The sequence below is a fragment of the Phycodurus eques genome, chromosome 8 (assembly GCF_024500275.1).
Source record: "Phycodurus eques isolate BA_2022a chromosome 8, UOR_Pequ_1.1, whole genome shotgun sequence".
Classification (NCBI taxonomy): domain Eukaryota; kingdom Metazoa; phylum Chordata; class Actinopteri; order Syngnathiformes; family Syngnathidae; genus Phycodurus; species Phycodurus eques.
Genome location: NC_084532.1, coordinates 29024518 through 29049216, shown reverse-complemented (window position 1 = coordinate 29049216; position 24699 = coordinate 29024518). Strand labels below are relative to the sequence as shown.

Sequence of the window (24699 nt, the reverse complement as noted above, 5' to 3'; positions counted from 1 at the left end):
TAGGTGTGAATGTGAGTGTGAATGGTTGTTTGTTTGTATGTGCCCTGCGATTGGCTGGCAACCAGTTCAGGGTGTATCCCACCTCCTGCCCGATGATAACTGCGATAGGGTCCAGCACGCTCGCGACCCTACTGAGGAGAAGCGGCTCAGAAAATGGATGGATGGATGGACAACGTCCCAACTTCATTGGAATTGGGGTTGTATATAGAAGCAGCTTTTGAATAGCTTTCCATTGTTGTGACTAATAGGGGTGTCCTGATCCTATCTTTGAGATCGGAAATCGGTCCCATGTCAGCAACAAAACGAGGATCGGATGGGAAACGAAAACACAAAATAAGTAAAGTATGTATGATTAATGCTGATATCGCATCGACCGATATCGGTATTGGTTATTGTATTGGTAATCGAATCAGAAGTGAAAAAGTTGGATCGGGACATCCCTGGTGACTAATGCACAACTTTGACATCAATGCTCGCGTGTGTAGAAGAAATCAGCTTTTAAATAGCTGTTCACTGTAGTGACTGATGTGTAACTTTGACATCACGACGCAACAGCTTTTGAATGACCTATTCCGGAAATTCTAAGTGTGTCACTATTGATATTGGATAACGACGTGTATATAAAAGAATATTCACTATGCGTGGGTGTCATCCAATACTCCTTAAAATGTATTTCATGGAATTTAATGCCTCATTTAAAGTGCGGGGGGGGGAAATCTTGATCTTTTTTTTTTTTTGTCTTCTTGAGTGCAGACTTCACACTGCGAGCTCCTCCTGCTCCATAAAGCAAACAGAGCAGATCTGCGACAGCTTGTCGGGCCCCCGCATGGCCAAAGGGGACCAGCGGCCGGTCGCTGGATGGGTCGCTGGGTGGCGTGTACGACTCGTGTTTTATGCAAATGTGGCCGAACGGGAGGCAAAATGGAAGCCAGCATGTCGGAGGCAGCGGGCCAAGAAAGCATTGGTGGAGATGATGGATGGAGCTGGGGAGGGAGGAAGATGATGGACGCCATCATAAAGCTGGGCCAAATTCATCCCTTAATGGATACTTGCCTTCTGGTCTGATGCATATTAAAGGCCCCCAATAGGATTAACGGCCGGCTACGCTAAGGCTACACTTAGAAGGCACTGAGCTAAATGCTAGCATCAGTAGGCTAATCATTTGATTATCCACTAACATCATATTTCCTCTTTTGGATGTTTAAGTGATTCATATGCGATATCAATTAAGTACTACTTAGCATCATCCTAGCTTGTAGCTCCTCTCTTTCCTATCTTGCCAATACATTGCCTCGCAACATATTTTGCTGGTAGCTACTCTTCAATGTTGCTATTAGATTGCCTACACAGCTACTTTGTTGGTATGTACATCACATGCTAGTGATATAGGTGAGTAACTATTAGTTAGGTTGCTAAGTATGTAGCTAGGCAACATGCTCAGGACATTGGTGAGTAGCTACCAACTAGGTTGCTAAGTAGGTAGCTAGGCAACATGCCAATGACATAAGTAGCTACCAGCAAAGTTGATCATTAAGTTGGCTAGGCAACATGCTAGCAACATAGGTGGGTAGCTACCAGCTAGGTTGCTAAGTAGATAGGTTGGGTAGATAGCATAGGCTGAGTACTAGATACATTGCTATGTTTGTATGTAGGGAATCTAATAGCGACATAGGTAAGTAGATACCAGTTAAGGAGATAGGCAAGGCGTCATGCTAAGGATATAGGTGAGTAGCCAGCGCTAGGTTGCAAAGTAGGTAGGATAGACAACATGCTAATAACAAAGGTGAGCTACCAATAGGTAGGTTGGTAAGTTGGTATATGGGCCCTAATAGCAACATAGGTGAGTAACTACCAGCTAATTCTGCACCTCCTATATGCTAAATGCAAATGTAAAAGAAACTGTTGTATAAATTGATTAGAAAGGAATATTTTTAATTATTATTTCAATTGCCTTTTATGTACAACACTTTCTTCCAGCTGTTGTTGTTGTTCAAGTGCTCTAGAAATACAAGTTGTGTTGTGTGGATATGTAGGCAGTCTAATAGCGACATTTGAGTATCTACCAGCTAGGTTGCTAACTAGGTAGGCCTGGCAACATGCCAGCAAGACCGTGAGACTCTGGACAGCGCGAGTTTAAACAAAACTTTCATTGCCTAAAAATGTAAAGCCGTGCACAGTTTTCAACTGAGAAATATGAACCAAAGTTTAATTTATATCATCATCTTTTTAGTCGACATAAAAAGTTGTCTTATTTCAACGGGTCAATGACCAGCGTCCGGCAAAGGAAGCATTAGCGTATTCAAAACGGACGACTTTATGGAAACACGCTTATCAATTAAAGCGGTGGAGGAAAAGGGGGGCACTTAATAAGCGTCTGTCATTCACTGACAGACGGGACATGATGTAATAGCTAATGGACAATACGAGCCTATGTGGTGAGGCTGACCCGGCACGGGAAAGTCTTAATTAGATTGCTCTATTGTCGTTTGACCTTGGCGGAAGAAGACACCCAACACTGCTGCTTTTCCTCCGCTATCCTCCACCCCCCCCCCCCCCCCCCCCACACACACTTTTTTTTCGTCCTGCTGGATGCTGGCGGAGAATCAGCAATTGAATCCATTGTGTGTCGGTGCTGATGAGCTTTGCAGAGTAGATAATGGATTAAATTATTTATCTGCTATCCCCCTCCATCCCTTCTCCTCCATCCCGCCTCATTGTTGCCTGCTCTTTGTGTTGCTGCAGCGCGACACGGGCGCAGGCTGAAGGCCTTGATCACTCGCCGCCTTTCATAGATCTAATTTTTCTAATTAGCGCCTGAATGCCGAATGGGCTCTCGCCCACTCTCACCCTCCTCCTACTCCGCATCATACTCTTGGTGAGATACATTCCATGACACTCCGTCCTCTTTGGCGACCTTAAATGATTCTGCTAATCATCTAATCAGTACGTCGTGGAAATGGCGAGAACGAGGCGAATCCTTGAAATGATCAGTAAACTTTGAAGGTTTTGTTTTTTTGTTTTTTGCCACGCAAAAAAGCGTTTAGTGTGGATTTGGGCGGCAACTGCTTTTTCCAGGATTTTTCTGAGGAAGGGAAGCTTGGCGATCGGGGGGTGGTTATTGGGGTCATCCGTGTCCATGGCTGGATTTTTGAGGAAGGGGGTGACTGAGGCAGTTTTGAAACTGGAGGAGACTTCCAGGTTGAAGGGAGCGGTTGATAATGTCCATTATGATGGGGCAGGCAGAGAGTGGGAAGAGATGCGTTAACCAGGGCTGAGCTTATTTAGTCAAAAGAGCCAGTGGAGGACGTGTCTGTGGAGACCAGTTGAGCAAGGGTGAAGGCATCCACAAGGGAAAAGGAGGAGAAGCAACGCTGAGGAGGTTGTCCAGCGGAGGGGGGCGTGCCGTGGGACAGGGGTGCAAGTGAGGGGAGAGACGCCTGTAATTGGTGGATGATGTCGTCCGCTTTGGCTTGGAAGAAGTCCGGGAACCTGGCACAGAGGTTGGAGGATGCCGAGGGATGGGGGGGCAGTGAGGGGACGGAGTGACCGATTTCTGGTGGAGAGCAGCATCCTGGGGTGCTTTTGCACAGTAATGTTACTAAGTGAAACTGGCTTCAGGGGCTAAATTTTCCACACACAAAAATCCCTCAGACAAGTTTGTCTTTGAAGGACTGCTGGAAACAGCCAAAATGAGCCGAACATGTCTGCTTGAAACCAAAATGTCAGACTTCCTGTCTTTTCGTGTATGGCTTCTTGAGACTTTTTTTGTGGCTCTACGCATGACAAATATGCATACCAAATCTCATGTTGCTAAGTGAAACAAGCTTTGGGAGCTAAATTTTGGTAGCAATTTGGCAAAATCTTTCGGCCAAGTTTGCCTTTGAAGGGCCCCTGGAAATGCTCAAAATAAGCTTAACATGGTCGCTTGGACCAAAATGGTGGACTTCCCGTGTCTTTCCAGGCATGGCTTCTCGAGACTTGCCGAGTCGTGCCTGTACTGTAAGTGCGCTTCCAATGCGGCCTGCTTGTGTTTCCTCCTTTGGTGCGGACCGCCGCGCCCCCTCCCTCCTGACAACTGGCAACAAAGGGCCCATTGAACGGCCGTGGCGGCGGCGGCGAGGGTCTTTGATGGCTAATCTGCGTGCGTTTGTACAGGGAAACTGGAGCCAGCTTCAAGGAAACAGGTGGAACTCATTACGATATCCCCACTCTGGATTTCCTCCTACGTTCTTTTTTTTGTTTGTTTTTGTTTTTTATCAGGATTTTTTTTCCCTCCCGCCAGAAATTCCCTGGTGAGTCCTCTGTGGGAACACACAAAAACATGCCAAGTTTTGCTTCGTCCTCCGTTTCAGGAACAAAGTTTTGTTTTCTCCTTTTGCTCTCTCTCTCTCTCTCTCTCTCTCTCTCTCTCTCTCTCTCTCTGTCTCTCTCTCTCTGTCTCTCTCTCTCTCTCTCTCTCTCTCGCTCTCGCTCTCTCTCTCTCTCTCTGTCTGTGTCTGTCTGTCTGTCGTACGTACGTACACATTTTGATTCGAGGTTTGTCGTCACTAACTGGCCTGAACACTAGCGAGTGAAAAGTCAGCAGAGCTTCCAAATGTTACTGAACGTACGAATTTTGTTACGGAAATCACTGAACATTGAGTTGTTACGGCCGTAACAGTGATTGTTCTGGATATTGGGGGAGAAAAAAAATTCAGCGTCCGACGTTACCGGCCAGTACGGCGCTGTGTCCGGCCACTGTGACGATAAGAGAGAGGGGGAAAAAAGCTGTTAGGGGGGGTTCGCTATTTTATTACGCAAAAAAAATATTCCCATATTATTGAACCTTTTTTCTCTAAGAAATCTGACTTTGCCATTATATCACTTTCATTCTCAAAGCCATTCAACTTCATTTTCATGTTATGACTTTTTTCATAATTATGCAGATTTGTTCTTGTAATATTCATAAAACATGACTTAAAAAATTGTCATAAAAATATAACTGGCCTCAAAATATGACTTTTCTCCCCTCAAAATAATACAGCCTTGTTCTTGTAATATTGATAACACCTCTTAAAAATGTAAAATCTTTATTTAACGTTATTGAATAAATGTTTCTTTTTGGTCTTTAAATGTAATTTTTTTTTAAATCCAGGAAAAATACAGTATTCTTCTAAAGTTTTGACTTTTATACTTCAAAAAATAAAACTGATCATGTTATGGCTTTTTATTTATTTTTTATTTTTTTTAAACTTTCGTCTTGTACCGTTATGATTTTTCTTTCTTCTAAATAATATAACTGACCTCACATTACAAGGTCAAATCCAACTTTATTTTTGTAATATTACAGCACCCCCCTTCATCCCGGGGTGGGGGTGGGTGGGACGACAGCAGTGTAGTTTCCTCATAATGACCAGACGACAAACCCGGCGAGTAACCGAGACCCGGCAATTTTCTGGTAAGATCAATAAATTTAGGGCATCATTTCTCTTCCCTTCAGGTGCTTGATCCGAGCTGTGGCAACGGAGCCAGTACTTGTCGATAAAACTGAAAAATAAGCCGCTCAAAACAAAATACGTGACGTACATAAGCAGATTTTTTTTTGTAAGAAGGCTGATCTTCGATTTGGCTGTGCGCTCCATCGGCTGGAGCGATTTCCATGCTTCCGGTTTAGCAGTTTTAGGGATCTCGTTAGATTGTGCAGGTGTACCTAATGATCTGGCCATTGGTTGTATGTACACTGAAACCACATCATAATTGTCAATATATACCACACTAAATAGGTTTACATTACATTATTCATTTTTTTAAGGCCGTATGCACCCATATTACTGTACAGTACAAAATTGTCGTTTTCTAGTTTTTTTTCCGTGGCCAAAAAAAACAGTACAGTACAAAGTTATTGTAAAAAAAACATATTTGAAATCATAGGCGAGTCGTACTTTCATGAGCCGCGAGGAATTAGTGTGCTTCCTAGTTCCAAATATGTTGCCAAAGACGAATGGTTTGCCAAAAAAAGCTGTCACTGGACCAAAAATAGCATGTTCTAGACTCCAGACTTGTGTTTTGTATTCGTCAGAGTTAACACACCAAAAATAGCATGTTCTAGACTCCAGACTTGTGTTTTGTATTCGTCAGAGTTAACACCGCAGCTATGCCGCTCTCGCTCGACGCACAATAGACAATAGATCTAACCATCACCACATGGCTGCGATGTCAATGTGCCACATTCAACATGGCAGCCACGTAGGTATTTTTTGGAAATTGGATCGAGTAGTATTGTATATCTGTGACCCGGAAATATGTCAGTCCCATTCTCTGCCTGCGTTGCGCCACAGCGCCATTAAACAACAGGGGCCAACTCTGGAACTGACAGTCTTTGTCAACGACAGTTTAAGTGACAAATGGAAACTATTTTTGAACACATCGTTCAGTTCCGATAGTCCGTTTTAGCCGACATTCGTGATATCGGGGTCCGTTTGATCGAGGTTCCATTGTAGTGAAAAGCCGTGGATAATACGCCATTATAATTCAATTGAAGAAAATATATATATATTGAGTAAGCAAGAATAAACTACCAATAAGGGTTTTCTGGATTGGTTCCCTACCCCCAACTTGTTGAACGTACAGTCAGAAAAAGCAAGAGGAGAAGGGGAGGCAGAATTGCTGGTGGGCAAGGTAACGTCCCGTAATGAAAAGCAAAGCAAAACAAGGAGCCGGCTTTTGATTGTTTAATTCAATAATGTGGCGCACGGCGGGAGAAACATTAGCTGCGCACCTCAAAGGCCACGCCGTGTTTGAAATGCATTAGCGCTCCGACGTGCGCGATGTAGCGAGCCGGCCGGCGCGTCCCAGCTGGCCTCGGCGTGGATGAGTTGCAGATGTGCCTGGCTAAAGTCATGAGCGGGCGGGCGAGAACGCTTTTGTTACCGCGCCGCCGTTCATTGTTTTGCTTTCTCCGGGCTAATCTGCGGCTGAAACGGACACTTTGGAATGTCTTGTTTTTCTGCTCGCCCCACCTGGCCTAGCGTCGCACGGCACCACATATTACCACCAAGAAATTGTTAACATCGCCGGATTAAAGTCACATTTCTTTCGAGAAGAAATCTGCGGTGTTATGAGATTCAAGTCGCATTTTTATGGACGAAAAAAAATCGGACTCTAGCGAGAATACGTTTTATTGCAGAAGTCTCGCTATTAAGCAAGTACAGACGTATTTATTTTCAGAATTGTTTTTAAAGAAAACATTTTGTGCGAGAGTATGTATGTTAATATGCAATTTTTTTGGGGGGGGAGAAAACAGACATGAAAATAAAGTTGTAGTTTTAATGAGAAAATAAATATGAATAAATATTACAATAACAAAGTTGTATTTTTTTCAGAAAAATGTAATGTTACAACAATGAATTTGAATTTTTATTTTTTTTTGCGAAAAAGAGTCAATATTACGAGAATAAAGTCTTATATGTTTAAGAAAAAATATAAAACGAGAATAAAGTTATATTTTTTTGAAAGAAAGAAATTGTCAGTAGAACGAAAAAAGTCTCACATTTTCATTGAAAACGTTTTTGTATCGTAATCATAAAGAGAAAAGAAAGTTGGAATATTCCATGTATAAAGTAATATTTCTAGGAAAAAGCCCTAGTATATGAGTCAGATTTTTATTTTGGAGGGGGGGGAGTAAAAATGCATATTTTGAGGGGGGGAGCTATGTTCAAGGATAAATTTGTATTTTCATGGGGGAAAAAATTTCAGTAAAACACGAATTAAGTCTTTATAATCTTTAACAAATATATTTAATTATTATTATTATTATTACATTATTTTAATGAGAGAAAAAGGGTCAAAATGTTGTACTACAAGAGTTTTTACAAAGAAGACTTATGAGAATAAAGTTGTATTTTTTGAGAAAATAAACTTGAAATGTTACAAGAATAAACTCTTATAAAATATGTAATATTATGAGAATGAAGTCTAATTTTTCCTTAGCAAGAACAATATAAAAATATTTATTTTTTTCTGAGGAAATGTCATGGCATAAATTAAAAAAAAAAAAAAGTCAACAAGACTATCAAAAGAAAAAATATTACAAGAATCAAGTCTTACTATTGCTATGAAAAATCTTTTTTTTTATTATAATTTTTTAACAAACACCCACAAAAAAGTCTATTGTGAGATTAAGGTTCAATATTTTATAGGAAAAATCTCTGTGAAGGTCAGTCATTTAAAAAAAGTGTTATTGTTGAGAGTTTAATCAAAAGAAATTGAGGAGAAAGCTGTAATATGAAAAAAATACTTATTTTAAATTTTTAAAAAAGCATAATAAATCTTTTTAAGAAAAAAAGTTGATGTTACCAGAACAAAATCATATTTTTACAAGGGAAAAAAATAGTCAATGAGAATAAAGTCAGGCTTTTTGTAGGAAAAAGTTGTCTATGAAAATAAGGTCAGATAATTTTGTGTTTAAAAAAATGCATGTCGTATTTTTCTGAGGAAAAAAACATTTCAACATTAAATTCATATTTCAACAAGAAAAAAACACTCAAAATTTAGAGAATAAAGTCGAGCTATATGAAAATAAGGACAGATTTTTTTTGGGGGGGGGGTAAACAAAAAAAAAACTGCAAAGAAAAAAAAGCTATATTTTCCAGAGAAAAAAAACATGTAATGTTCCAAGAATAAAATTGTAAAAAAGTCAATATTACGAGTGTAGTCTTTTTTTCCCCCCCCAAGCAAATTGTGCGTAACTGGTCTGGGCAGTTTTCTGGCCAGTGGGAACGCGTGTGGCGCTTCCCAGCGTTCTCAAAATTCTCAGACAGATTTTGGCTGGAAAGCAGAAGCGTCGGGACAATCCAAATTGGCCCGTTGTCATCGAGCCTCACTATGATCTTCTGTGATCCCCCCTTTTCGTCCGTCAGCGGGCCGTGATAAAAAACGAGAGCGCGTCCCTCGCTTTCCTGTCGGCCAGGAAGCAGCCAACAAAGGCCTGCCTCTTTTCTTCGCCGAACGCCACACATTTTCACCGCATTAGCAGCCATCTCGTCTTTCCATTTTGAATGAAAGAAAGTCTTGTTTGGGTCCTGGTCCAACTGAAATTAGTCGCTACTCTCTTGTCCTCAAACAGGAAGAAGACGGACAGTACAAAGATGAGCGTGATTTACGCTATTTTGTAGGTAGCATTATTATATCCTACACTCTACAAACGTACCATTCCAATACAGTGGAATTCCGCGTATCCTCAAATTCACTTATTCTTTAGTCAATATAGTGGAGTACAGTTTAATTTCTTCCGTGACTATGATCGTATCTCAAATTAACACTCCCTATTGAAATGAATAGAAATGCCATTAATCTGTTCCAGTGCCCCAAAAAGACCAACAACAACAAAATTACAATGTGTCTCATCTAAGCGTTCGTAATATTAGTTGTTTTCCGCAGAGGATAAAGAATATATGCCTGTGAATGTTGTTATATTGTCTGTCTGCATGTGTTGCCGTACCGTTTGTATTCAAATAGTGATCTGCAAAATAGGTTAAAAATCATGTAGAAGACTTGATTTGTTTTTTGTAATTTGTAATACTTTCCACCCCCCAAAAAAACATCCATTGCTAAAGGGTTATAACTACCGCAACATTAATGCTAGTGTCGTTAGCCCATCTATGGCATGTCCCATTATGTAATGCATTAAGCTATCAGACTTTGGATAAGCAACGTTAAGTGGTTTGGTTAAATGCACGTGCAATTCTCTGTTTGTTTAGTTTGACAGTCAACTTCAAGTGGGATTGGCAGTTAACAGGTTGAAGCAAGCACACGTGGCCTCTTTTTGGCAGAACTGTTTGTGAAGTTTGCCGGCACCATCTAGCACTCATAACTCGAATTTTGGCCCGTAATTCAAGCCGATTGAGGCTTGTATCTGGAAACATTTGTGGTGCCACCGTAATCATTTAACATGCTTATTGTGGCCGACATGTCATCTAATGATGTAAAACTGTTTCAGAGACAAAGACAATGATTCTCAAAGTGTGCTATCGGAAGAAAAAAAACAATCTTTTGTAGCTGTACAAAAGAATGACATTTGAATTTTCTTGGGTAACCAAAGGAAACGTCAATTTTCGGGGTGAAATAATGACATTTCGAGTGTTTGTTTTATTGCTGTCAAATATCAAAACGCGTTTAAGTGTTCTTGCCATTGTTGGTTTTCTTTGTCTCCTTGTCTGAACATGGAGGTAAACGGTGAGCGTTCAAAGATAGATTTCATAAAGGAGGCCGAGCAGCAGACCTTTGCGTTTGTGATTCTGGTGTTTGATTGACAGATTGAGCCGCCTGACCGTGACTGTTGAGGCAGCCGCCCTTCCGCACGCCCGCCACGCCGGTCCGAATAGATTGATGTAGCGACGCGCCATCTGCGGGTAGTTAGCTCCCATGCTCGCAGACGCTTTCACGATTGCTTATTGTTTTTGCTTGCATGAAAGATGATGCATTTTGTAATATATAATCCCGTTAGGGTCATCTGTCAAACATTAAACATTAATTTCAATGTTTATGAAAACACAAAGTGTACTTTAGGGTCATCGAAGTGTAAATTGTCGACATGGAAACGAGCAATTGAGAGCAGTGCTGGACAAACGTTTATGCTGATTTTCATACAAGTTAAAATGTAATCGAAACAAGAGTTGCAGTATTAAAAGAGAGTTTTATATTTCCAAGATTTTTCAATGACAAAGTTTTAATATTGCAAGAAAAAAAGTCAGCATATATATTTTTACAAGAATACAGTAAAACAATTTAAACACCACAGTCATAGGTGTGCAAGAAAGTTTTATTTTTGTAAAAATAAAGCCGTAATAGTGCAAGAAAAAAAAGAGAAAAAAAGTCGTAGTTTTTATGGTAATGTCACAGTTGAATGTCGTAATACTGCAATAGTTTTTAATGACAGTAAAGTTATAACATTGCACGGAAAATGTCAGCACTTTACGACGGTCACAATGTAATGACAAGGAAGTTGCAAAAGTACGAGAACAAAGTCAAAATTATAAGAGAAGTAAAAAAAAAAATAATGTACAACAGTCGTGGTATTACAAGAAATACATTTCATATTTACAAGAATTTTTTTACTTAAAAGTTGTAATATTACAAGAAAAAAGTCAATACTTTACAATAATAGTCATAATGTTATTAAAGAAAGTCGTAAAAAGTACACAACTGTCGTGACAAAAAATTCGTAATATTTGAAGAATTTTTACAATAATTCTTTAAATTATATAGTTTAAATAGTGTAAGAAAAGTTAGCACTTTACGACGTCATAATATAATGAGAATAAAGTTGTTTTATAGGAATAAAGTAAAAATTCAACGACAAATGAGTACTAGTATTACAAGAAAAAAAAGTATTTTTTCAAGAAATCCTTACAATAATCTTTTAAATGGCAAAGTTGTAATTTTTGCAAGAAAGTCACCATTCCCTGAAAGTGTGAGACGGTGCTTTTCTTTCTCGTCTCCAAGAACAACCACTTTGCGCTCATTTGTCAGACTTAGAAGACGTTTTTTTTTTCCTCCTCGGGTCCATCTGTGTTTTCTCGGACCGCCCGTGCGACACGGTTTTCGGGGGGATCACGCGGGGGCGACGGCCTGGAGGTGCAGAGGAAATGAAAGCAGGGCTTGTCTTTACTTTGGCCACAAGGTTGTTTTCAAGGTCGGGGGGGGGGGGGCGCGGTTACAGAATCAAGGTGCCGCCGAGAGCGCGTTGACTATGGCCGCAAATTGTGTCGTCAATGGCACATCTCTGGAGAATTTTGTGTTCATTTTAAAATCACCACCTCCACTGTCTCCGTGATCAAATCAACAAATTCTATTTTCAGCTGTTGCTGAGTACGTATTCCAGGGTTCACAGGTAACACATTAATACAGCTGTACAGTTTCTGATGTTTTTGTAAACTGAGTCAACAAACATATACTGAAAAAAAAAAGTCCTTAATTTGATCACGTACATCAGTTGCCCAAGTTTAAAATGTGGTCGACTGACATAATTTCCCCTTCCTCAAAAATAATAAAATAACATACGTCAGTTGACCACAGATGAATCACGTGCAACCAATGAAAATATTGGAATTATGTAAATTCAAAGGACTTTTTTTCCAGTGTAGATTCTACAAAGTGTAGGTTCATCTGTAAATCATCTTTGTTTACGAAACATGTACATTAGCTTCCTTTGAAACTCGAAATAGTTTTTGATGTTTACAAAAACGTGTACATTATGTTCATATGTGACTAACGATTACGACAACGCGGCCGTTCTGTTCATCTGAGCCTCAAAACTATCTTTGAAGTTTACAATGACAGTGGATACTCTACACAGTCTGTAATGCTTACAAATACATTACGTTCATAAGACATTAAATTGTCTTTATTTATGAACACTACGTTCTTTGTTTATGAAACCACGTACGTTAGATTCATCTCAGACTAAAAATAATTGATTTTTACGAAAACATATGTTAGGTTCATAGGCAATTTATGTCCATCCGGTGCTCGAAATTGTCTTTGTCGATAAAAAAACTGATGACAAAACATCCCAGTTTTGGTAAACATTAGAGACAGTTTAAAGTATCGGATGTTTTCGCAAACAAAACGACAATTCCGACTCTCAGATGATCATAACGTACGTTTCAGTGATCATTTGTCACAGTTTAGAGTATCCGATGAACATAACGTATGTTTTTGGAAGCATTATAGACAGTTGAGAGTCGCCAATGTCTTTGGAAACACCAAAGACTATTTGGAGTCCCGGATGAACCTCGTGCGTCATATTTTTGTACATATCAAAGACAATTTAGTCTTCATTGGACCAGCTGTTGTTTCTTGAGTTTTCACAAAGTGTTGAGTGCAAAGTCACTGGAGTCTTTTGGAGGTTTTGGATCTGTACGCAGTCTTGACGGGGCTCCTGGACAGCCCCCCCCCCCCCCCCCCCCCCCCCCCCCCGCCTGCCTCCCTGCTCGCCCATTGTGGAGCTTTGTAATTGGCTGTGTGTTCATGACAAAAGAGGCTCATGGAGAGACTCTGATGAGAAAGTGCCTCAATCCAGCGCCTTTGTTTCTCGATGGCCTTAATTAGAATGGCTGTAAAGAGCCCCGCAGCCAAACAGAGAGCCTATTACGCTTTGCTCTCCTCCTTTGTTGTACTCACGTCCTCTTCCTTTTTTATTTGAGGGGTAAAGGAAATCTAGCTTGAGCATTGAGAGGACGCCCCCTATAATGATGGCCTGAAAGAAGGCCTCCTGAGAACTCCCGAAGGAAGAAAACGTTTCTTGTTAGGGTCCGCACTCGAGATTGTCTTGAGTCATTAAAAAAGTGTCTTTTTATACATATACATATATTGTATGTGTTTTGCTGTTAAGAAAACATTGGATGCTCAAAAGTGTCTTTGTTGTTCAGGAAAACGTGAATGTCAGCAAATATTCCAAATGGTAAAATGACACGAAGTAGCTTTTCATGTTTTCACCGTAAAGCAAGTGTTGGGCGTGTCATCCATAGAGCTAGCAGGCCGCCAGCCAATCAGAGGTCCTCAAAAAAGGAGGGGCGGCGCCCGGTGCGAGTCAGCGAAACGTTCTTAACGAGGCAACGAGGTTCTGCCAAAACTAGCGCAGATAATCACTTGACACCAGTGGCCGCTAAAAGTAATAATCTACCTGTCCGACTTTTTACACAGGAGTCAATCAGCAGCCAACACGGCGGCGGGGCGGCGCCGTATGAGGGTGATGGGGTAATCAGGCGGTGGGGGGCGGGGGTCCGTGGTGGGGGGCTTCTCGGTGGGAAGTTCCCGCAAACAGAGCGCACCCACTTTTTCCAACTCCATTTGTCTTGTTAATGCTTCCCTCTGATTACCTGATTGCACTGGATGACTGTGGAGAAATGTGATTGCGTCAAATTATACACGGCAAACTTTTGATTGGGGATCTGGCGAGCGAGCCGCCATTGACGCCATTGACGGCCTTTGTCAAATTTGGCCTGGCTGATTTCAAATCAGCTAAGTGTCACGTCCTGTAATTGTAATCACGACTTAATTTTTACCTTTTTTTTTTTCTGTTACATTCTCCTTCTGCAGCACAGAAGTCTCGATATTCTCACTAACATTTGCAAATGCATTTTAAATCTCTGTTATACTTGTTTAATAACCATTCTCTCCAAAGTATACAAAACACGTACGTTAGCTTGATCAGCCTAAATTGATGCTGATGTTTTGACAAAAATGTGCATTGTTTATAAATGGGTCTTCCTTGTCTAGGAGGTTTACTAAACAATACACTCAAAGTTGCCGTTGTTTTTAACCAATATATTATCAAGATAAAATGAAAATGTTTGTTTTAGTACAGCTCAAAGACAATTTTGAGTCGCCGCTTAACCTGGCGTATGTGCGTTTCATAAAGACATCAAAGACAATATAGTTTCTTCATGAACCTAATGACAATTTGGAGGCGTCAATCAACCGAGCATACTTGTTTTCGCAAAACACAAAAAAACAACTCAGTCTCATAAAAGCCTAATGTGCGGTTTTGTAAAGACAAATTTGTGTCACCGATTAACGTATTTTTGTAAAAACATTAAGGACAATTTAGAGTTGTCGATGAACATACTGCATCAAAGACATTGATTACCCTAACGTAGGTGTTCTTGTAAAAAAATTTAAAAAACATTTAGTCATAGATGAACCTACCAAACATAGGCTAGTCAAACACTAAAATTTGTCTTTGATCCATACAACAATAACATTTTCGTAAAAACATCCAAAAGGATTTGTGGTCTTGCACAAACCTATGTAAACATATGCACTGCCCTAAAAACATCAAAGACAATATAGAGGCTCGGATTAACCTCATTTGCATTTAAAAAAACAAAAACAAGACGATTATGAGTATGCTGAACCTAACGTGCTATCAGAAAAACATCAAAGACAATACCTTCTCTATAAACTTTAATGTACATTTTTATGAAAACAAACAAAACTATTTGGAGTCATAATGAACCTAACGGACATATTTAAATGGCTTGGATGTTTATGAACACGTATGTTAGCTTCATCAGCAACTCCTAATTGTCTTTGATGTTTACGAAACGTACGTTATATTAAACTAAAATGGTTTGGATGTTTACAAATATGTAGATTAGGTTCATTAGCCACTTCAAATTGTCTTTGATATTTATGAAAACTTGTATGCTGAGATCACCTGTTGATGTTTTATACAATACAGTGCTATTTTAGCTTCTGAAAAATAATTGTTTTGGGTGCTGGAATAGATTATTGGCATTTCATTTCATTTCATTTCAATGCGGTATAACGATTTGACATACAATTGCGTTAAAAGTCAAGGTACTGTACTTTGACAAACTTCCGTCCTCTCACGACGTGCCAGATGTCTCTCAGGCAGGCTAGTCATTGACGCTAAATATTTCCCGCCTTGGCACAAATGAGACGTTCAAGGTGAACCGGCGTCGAAGCATTTTTTTTCTCACACTGATGTCATTCAACGATTGAAGCACACACAAAAAAAAAGGCCCGCATTTGCAAATCCATACTCCAGCGCAGTCCTCATTAATTAACCGGCTATTGATTAGTGACCTTGCTACTTGCACTTATTTCCATTTGGCACATTGGCGTACAGTGTGCCGTCGCTCTTATCTCCCCAAACGCTCACCTTCATTAAAACAGCCATTAAGTTGCGGCCGTGGATTATGGATTTCTCCCGCCTCGGGACCGTCTCTCGGTTCGCCGGCTGGAGATGGTTTGTACGAGCTAAGTGCTAACGTGGTGGAAATGTTGAAAGGCTATACGCTACACACGTGGACATAAATGTGACAGGCATAATTTTATCAAAATATAACTAAAAGTTGTAATTCTATGAAACTGAATTTGTAATTTTAATGAGAAAAGTTTTGTTTTTACAAGAAAAACGTGGCAATTTTACAAAATGATGTAATATGAGAAGAATAAGGGTAAAATATAATAAGACTAAAGTCTAAATACGCTGAAAATAATAATTTAATGAGAAAGTCAAACTGTTACAAGGATTTGGAATATGATGGGGGGGGGGAACAATATATTTTTGAGAATTAGGTTGTGATAGTGCTAGATATAAAGTTCTCAGTTTACGAGAAAGAGGTTATAAGTAATACGTTTATAATAATATTAGAAAGTTAAAGTAAAACGAGAATACATTTCCGTATTTTGAAAATGAAATCAAAATGTTTCGAGAAGCTGTAAAGTCACGAAAAAGTCATCACTGTATGAGAACATAGTCATAATTTTACAAGAATGACATAAAAGAAATTACAAAAACAACTCATATCTTTTATGACAATAACATTGTAGCATTGTAAGAAAAAACTATAACCAGAATGGGGGAAGTGAGAAAGTAATTCTACAAGAAATACTATAAGAAAAAGGCAAAATTGTATCAAATGGTTTTACAGAAATGAAGACAAAATTTAAGAATAAAGTTCTAAAATTACAAGAAAAAAGGTTGTAATACTGCAAAATAAAATGCCATCACTTACGAAGAATACATTTTTAATTGTTTTTCAATGAAGTCAAAATATTACCAGAATAGTCCGATTTTTTTCAGAGAATTAAATAATGGTGTATTTTATCATTTTAAAAAGTCGTATTATTGCGAGGAAATGTCGTAATTTTACAATTACAAAAGTATCAAGTTGTAATACTACTAAAGTAGACTACACATTTTCTTCACGCTAACCACGTCGAGCAATGTTTTTGATGCTAACCACCGCGTATGACGTTTCTTCGCGTTAACCAAGTCGTACGAAGTTTCTTCATCCTACCAACATATGTTCCTCAAATGGTACGCTGCGCAAATAGTCGTAATTTTACGAGCGTTTTTTTTTTATTTCTACGAAAACAAAGTTGGATATTTTGGCTTAAAATATGAAAATGTAATGAGAAAAATAAGTTACAAGAATCAAGTTGTAGTATTGCAAGAAGAAGAAGTCACCAGAATAAAAGTGAAGCGTTATTAAAGTGAGGCGCTAGAACATAATAGAAGCAGTCAGTACCGTCATAGACAAGACCACAGAAAATAATCATAAATCAAATTTGCATTGCGCTTTTCATAACACTTAAAAACGCTTATAAGAGGACTCAATTTGATTAGATTCCTTTTTGCAAAGCACAAATATTGAAGTTTGGGTTGTTTATTAATGTGAGACTTAGTTGAGCCACATTCAGCTTGGAAGAAACCTAGAGAACGCTTGTGAGGTGGTGAGTGAAGACGAACACAGATGTCCAAATAAAGTGTCAAGGATTCATTTTGACAAGATTAGCCCCCACCCCCCACACATGTCTTGATAAATTGATTTTCTCAGCCTGAAAGACAAATTAAATGGAAATGCAACACAAAGAACAAGAATGTGTGTCGGTCCACCTCCTTCGCTCGCTCTTTTCTTCCACCTCCATTTTTTTTGGTCAATTTCCCATCTAAAGTGATCCCGAGTGTTCAAAGTTAAATTAAGATGTTCAGCAATGATAAAGAGTTAAAAGCAGTGGTCGCCATAGTGACGCCATGCTGATTGCATTCTAATCCCATCGCAATCAAGTCTCAATGATGATAAGGAAGGCTGACATTTTCTCTTGCTTCCTCTTTTGTTGCTTATTTCTTTGTTGGCCTGCCTGGAATTTTATTTACTTATTACGGTCTAATCAGAACCACGGACAGCCTGAGAATTTCAGACAAACATGGCGGCGGCGCCAACAGAATGGGATGAAAACGTGAGCTTCATGCTTACCACGTCGTAGAAAGTTTCTTCATGCTAAACATGAGATATGTTCATGCACACGTCGTACAAAGTTTCTTCATGCGAACCACATTGTACGATTTTCTTCATGCTAACCACAGATTTTCTTCATGCTAATCAGAGCATACGAAGTTTCTTCGTTAACCAAGATGTTTTTTCACACAAACCATGACGTACGAAGTTTCTTCAAGCTTACCACGTCATACAATGATTTTTTTATTTTTATTTATTTGGACGGACATTGCACTTTAATAAAACAAATTTTTGGTTCATGCTAACCAAGGTGTAGCCGGCACCGTGTATTTATGCTAACCATTTCACACAAAATTTCTTCATGTTGACCATGTCGTCCGAAGTCTCTTCATGCTAACCACGTTTCTTCAAGCTAACCATGTTGTATGATGTTTCTTCATGCTAACCACATTGTATGACATTTCTTATGCTAACCATGTCATACGAAGTTTCTTCATGCTAACCACAGTTTCTTCACGCTAACCACATCTTATGTTTTTTTTTCATGCTAAAACACGTTGTACAACATTTGTTCATGCCAACATCATACGAAGTTTCTCCATGCTAACTACAGCATACAACGTTTCCTAATACTCACCACGTCGTACATCATTTGTTGATCTAACGACGGTGTATGATGTTCTTCAAATGGTATGCCAGGTTAAAGGATGAGTGACCAAGTGTTCAATCAGAAAATTAATTTTTCAGAAAAAACATCATTACCGCCTGGTAAACGTTTACCTTTATTCTCACAATGTTAAGACTTTATACTCATAAAAATACATGTTCTGTTATTATTACGATATGATTTAATTCTCGTAATATTACAAATTTAGTCTTGTACAATAAAACATTTTGCTTGTAATAATATGGTTTTGTACAAAAAAACACCTTCTGTCATAATGTTACAACTGTGTACTCATAAAACTTTTTCCCATACTACTTTTACTTCATTTTTGCCTTCATTCTCATAGTTGGTTGTATTACTTTTTTGTAATTTTAAAACTTTATTCTCCTTAGATTTTGACATAATTCTTATAAAATCAAACTTTTTGGGGTGATGTTTTGATTTTATTCTCATTATAGTGAGCATTTATGCTCGTAATATTACAATTCTATTCCAATACATTTCTCCTCATGTTGTTTTATTTTGGTAAAACGTTGCCTTTGTTCTCTTAGTATTACGGTGACAGTACCGTATCACTCTTGCTATTCTCTCCTCGAGTTTTACTTTATTCTGTTTTAAACTTTTCTCACTGAACGACTGAAGTTGGTTGAGTTTGGCTCAGTGTTTGAGGAAGCAGCTCGGAGCTTGTTGCTATAAATTTATATATATATATATATATATATATATAAGCAGTCATTTAGTAAAGTGAACTGGGAGACAAATGAAATATGCACTCAATTATGGCAATGCTTGTAAGGAGCTAATAAAGCCAACGTCCCGACAAGACATCACAAACCCTTAATGGATGCCAACTCATTTGCCTTGACTGATGGCTTTCCCGCGCCGCTCGTGCGGGGGCTGAATAATTATGAAATTCATCACCAGGCATCGAGACTCGTTAAAGGATTCACGACGGTTCATTAAGGCAGCGTCGTTAGCGGCTGTTTGTGTGTTTGTACGCACACGGGAGTCGAAAATAGTGCGAGGAATTAATTATTTGCCGATTAAAACACATGAAGGGGGGCCGCTCATTGACTGGCTGCCTTCCATTACTTACCGGGATGTTCCGCACACTTTTATTTGCATCGAAATGGGCTTGTGGCAGCTTTGAAAGATGCCACTCAGACATGTTAAATCATGTATCAAACTGATCCAGTAGACGTGTCAACTTAGTCTTTAACTTCTGTTTGGTATGAGGAAATTCAAAGCGGTTTAGGGGCAGCTCTTGTTTGGTCTGGCAGGACAACCTTTGTGGTAACAATGCGGTACGAGAAATTGTCTGAAATCAACGCCTGAACCTGTCTTCGTCTTCCCGCTAAACCCACGCTTGAACTAGACCAGAACCAACACCTGAACCGGCCTTCTTCCCCAAAACCAAAATATTAACCAGTCTTCTTTGCTGCAACCAATAACTGAGCTAGTTTTCATCTTCCCTAAAATCAACACCTCAACTAATCTTCTTCCAAAAAAACAACACCTGAACCAGTCCTGGTACTCCTAAAAATCAAGGCCTAACCAGTCTTCTTCCCTAAAACCAACGCTTGATCTTTGCTACAACCAATAACTGAACCAGTTTACGTCTTCCCTGAAACCAACACCTCAACTAATCTTCTTCCGCGAAACCAACACCTCAACTAATCTTCCGCGAAACCAACACCTGAACCTGTCCTGATATTCCCTAAAATCAAGGCCTAACAAGTCGTCTTCTTCGTTATAACTAAGACCTGCACCAGTCATCATCTTCATCCCTAAAACCAACATCCAAACAAGTCTTCTTTCCGAATACCTACACCTCCACCTGTCTTATTGTTCCCTAAAACCAGAACCAGTCTTCTTTGTCCTTACAACCAACACCTGAACCAAAGCCAAAGCTTAAACCAGGTTGGAACCATTCCCTGAACCATGCTTCATCTTCTTTAAAAGTAAGACCAGAACCAGTCTTCTTCTTCATCCCTAAAACCAACATCTAAAAAAGTTGTTGCTCCAAAAACCAATGCCTAAACCTATTATGTTATTCCCTAAAACCAAAAGCAGAGCCAGTCTTCTTTGTCCCTAAAAATCAATGCTTGAACCAGTCTTCTTCTACCCTTACAAACAACACCTGAACCAGTCTTCTTCGACCCTGAAACCTACAACTGAAACCAACCTTTTTGGTCCCTAAATCAGATGCCCAAATCATCATCATCAGAATTATCGTCTTCTTCTTCTTCCCTAAAATCAATGCTTGATATTTAGTCTTTGTCCTTTGGAAAACAAAAAAGACTGGTTCAGGCGTTTGATGTAGCCTGGTTCAAGTGTTGGTAATTGGTAAGAAGACTGATGGTGGGTGCTGAATAAAACTGGTTCAGCTGATAGGTCTAGCCTGGTTTCAAGGAAGAAGACAGGTTTATATGCTGAACTGAACAAAAAGTCATAAAGTGAGTTCCGCCCATAGGAAAAGTTACCCAGAGACTTTGAATGCGCCAGGTGGGTTTTACATGACAAAACATGTTCATTATGAGATGCCCCCGGCCTCATTGGAAAGACATCAGATGTATAAAGACAATCTTTTCCTCCACTTTAATTGTTTTATTATTCCTGGATCTCCGAAGAGATGCTGCTGCGCCGAGCTGATTTCCCCTTTGGCAACCAGGCGACGCGAGCCCACTTTGCTCAGGAGCTCTCTTGACAATCTCATCAGCCGAAACAAAAACACGGCAGAAAGATGGTGGGGAATATTTTTTCCAGTGTGCGATGATTAATTGATTTCAATGATTAAAACAGAGGGAAATTACGAGATGAGTCTGAAAAGAAGAGGGGGGCTCGCAGGGAAAAGCTTTGTGTTTGTTCCGAGCTTGTTTTAATGAGCTTCTCATAACACAGAGCAGAGAGGAATTACTCTGAGTGGTCTTCTTCTTTTGCGCCTTTTTTTTTTCTTCTCTTCTCTAGTAAATAATTACGGCACGTCGTTGCGAGGGTGGGAGCAAGAGGAGGGGTCAGCGAGCTCTGTGTTTGGAGAAGGGGGGGGGGGCATTCCCTCTTGGAAAATTGATCATCTCTTTTTCCCTGACCCAGTCTTCTTGTTCCCTAAAGCCAACGCCTGAACTAGTCTTTTTGATCTGAACTTTTCTTCTTCTAAACTAATAACCAGTCTATAACCAGAAACTAAACCAATCTTATTTCCTAAAATCAATGCTTGAGTAAATTATTTTCCCTAAAACCTACATCTACTCCAGTCTTCACTCCTAAACTAGTCTTCTGTTGGTTTAAGGCCCTCCGCTCTCCGACGCGGCCCAACTGACTGACTGAACTGTCGCGTGTTCAACAACTAGTTTTTGTTTGTGGCTGTAGGCCAGGTGAGCTTTAAAAATGTTATCACCGGTTAACAGCATCACAATATCGCAGATGTAACTGCCAAACAAAAATGCACGAACGTACACGTTTAATAATATACGTTTCCAGGTACTAAGCGTAAGCGAGACTTCCGTTGCAGCGCGTCTGTAGATACTCAGTGCTCAATCGCTTGCTGTGGTGGTGTGAGTCGCAAACATTTTTTTTTTGGTTCTGTTTTTCGCGATGCTCCACCTCACTCGCGTTCGGCCACGTCGCTCGATGCGCAGGGGGTCTAAGGGAAGAAGAAGACTGGTGTAGGTGTGGTTTCTAGCCTGGTTTAAGCATTGTTTTTTTGGGTGGAAGACTGGTTCAGATATTGATTATAGGGAAAAAGACAACTGGTTTCGATGTTGACTTCAGAGAAGACGGAGACTAGTTTAGGTTGGATGCAAGTTTTGACCATCTTCGTCGCTTGGCACCTGCATTTGATGCTAAGCTGAAGCCCTGCCTTTAGTATGCAGACAGGAGAGTCGTAGTAAGCACGCAAAATGATATCTGGGATTCTTCAAGTTGTGTGGATGTCTTGAAGGAAACAGACTGTTAAGCATTCATCAGCGCAATACCCTTAAATCTCACTTTGTTGATGTTAGCATTTAAAAAGAACGAGAGAGGGGGAGGTTGAAATTGTTGTTCGGTCAGCCCTCATTGAAGCTGTAACAGAACACAACTCCAGCGTGAAGCTAACCATCACCATGAATTCTTGTGCTCTTTTTCTTCCTCGCTCCCCCCGGCAGGACAAGCGTCTTCATTACGAAGCGCCGCGGTTTCCTTTTCACCGGGGTGAGATCAGCCCTGTGGGGAGCATCCAAACATCTGAGGCCGGCTCCGCCATCGTCTGCTTCATAGTGCAGCTGCTCAGGACAAAAAGGTGCCAAAGGACTCAAAGATCTCAGCAGAGAAAAGCGATGATCAATTTTCTGAGGCTGGGAATGCCTGCCCGCACACACTTCCCCACAGTCGTCTTATTCTTCCCTAAAACCAACACCTGAACCAATTGTCTTCTTCCCGAAAAAAAAAACTGGCTAGAATCAACAGATAAATCAGTCGTCGCTTCCATAAAACTAACACCTGAATCATTTTTTCCTTTTTCCAGTCTTCTACTTCCTGGAAAAAACAACAACGCTTGAACCAGTTTTCTTCTTCTGTTCTACCAATGCCTGAACTAGTCTGCTTCCCGACCGGAATTAGTCTTCTTCCTCAAAACAAACACCCGAAAGTTTTCTTTGCTAAAACCAACACCTGAACCAGTTTTCCTCTTGCAGGGTACCAACAGCTGATCAGTCATCATCGTCCCTAAAAACAACTTTCGAACCAGTCTTCTTCCTTAAGAACCACACCTGTCTTTGTTTTCTTTGAAACCAACACCTGAACCAATCTTCACTACGAAGGTGTTCTTCATCTCTTTGTGCTGCTTCTGCTTCTGATTCTGCTCCCATATGCAGGGAGAGATCTAGGACCAGCTCCTGCTTTTATGTCCCCAATTGGCACGTCTTTGTTTAAATGTTAAAAGAGCGGGTGGAGGTTTTGGGAGATGTTTCGTTTTTTCCTCTCTTAATCTTTGGACCAAAATATTCCAGAAAGAATAAGCGGAGCTGCCAAATGTTACGGAACATCCGTATTTTGTCACGGAAATCACTGAACGTTGACTCGTTACGGCCGTAACACTGACTGTTCCGGATATATTAAAAAAATCCAGCGTCTGACATTAGCGGCACATCCACATTGAACAGCTGCTGGGTGCACGCGATTGTATTGCATTTATGTTTGCATCTGCTAAATTGGCAATATAGAAAAGCAGAAAAAACAAGTTGCTTAGAGCTGGTTGAACTTGGTGTCAGCCCACCTTAAGGGGGAGATTTTAAATGTCTGTGACCAAAGCCACGCCCCTCACTGACGTCCACGAGACTTGCACTGTAAACAAGCAGATGTTAGCCATGGCTAACGCTGGTAGCAGGACTCATCCAAAATGGGGTGTTACTATAACACGAAATTAAATCGGTTTGAAGTTGTATTTCTTGCAATGTACAGACAATTACAAATCAAAAAGAGGTGATAAACGTACCTGTCGAGCAGACATGTTGCTAGGGGCGTGTAGGTTCTGAACTCTCTCAGCTGCCTGTGGCCCCTCTATCCCTAAAAGGCAGCTTTTAATGTCACCCTTGTGTTGTCTCTGAATCCCTCCTATTGCTTCTTTTTGTTGCTAACCGCAGGTGGATATTCCACCGTAGTTTCGGCAAAGCTGCTCAAACCCAACGTAAGTGGTGACAGCGCAAGGCCGCGAGGGTATGTGGACTGTGAGTGTGCCCACGAGCGCATGAGAATAATGGACACCTTGTCAGTCACGCCTTCTGTCTCTGATTGGTTGTTTTTTCTCAGGTGCGGTGGTTCCGTCAGTCAAATGACAGGTAGAAAATGGGACGAGAGAGGGTGGATTTTTGTGTCTTTTTTAAGATCCTCTTCCTCATATACTGGCATGTAAGGTCAAACTGACAGTTTGAACAAAAATGACAAAGACGTTTTGGGTTTTTTTTCTAGTTTAAAAAATCTATTTTTCAAGTTTTGTCATGAAGTGTTGTAAATAAAGTGTCATGAAAAGTCTTAACAAATTGCACTCTGGCCCTCACTTGAATACCGGGGCCTTGTGAAAGTGGAACGTGAACGTGAAGGTGAGGGTGGCAGTGGAGTTTTGCTTCCGGGATATTACGCAGTCTGTCCCAACAAAATAAGCTCAAACGCAGTGCTACTCTTGGGTGAGTTTGGCGTCATTAGTAATTTTGTAACAGTGTCTTTATGTTAATATTCTTTTGTTAAGAAACGTGTTTTTTCTAAAAGACCCCACGAACCGGTCTTCGCCTTCTTCTATCCTAA

The 24699-nt window shown here is 40.1% G+C and overlaps 1 protein-coding gene across 2 annotated transcripts in view; it reads left to right on the top strand.

Annotated features, from left to right (window-relative positions):
* The window catches only part of hs2st1b (heparan sulfate 2-O-sulfotransferase 1b), a 36379-nt gene extending 11888 nt beyond the window's left edge, over positions 1–24491 (top strand). Inside the window, exon 8 of one of the 2 annotated variants that reach the window (XR_009769022.1) lies at positions 22566–24491. The gene's annotated coding sequence lies outside the window, so the exon portion shown is untranslated. Of the gene's footprint in view, positions 1–753; positions 2534–22565 lie in introns of those variants that run through there. The other variant, XR_009769023.1, reaches the window with a different exon arrangement.
* The last annotated feature ends 208 nt before the right edge of the window (positions 24492–24699 follow it).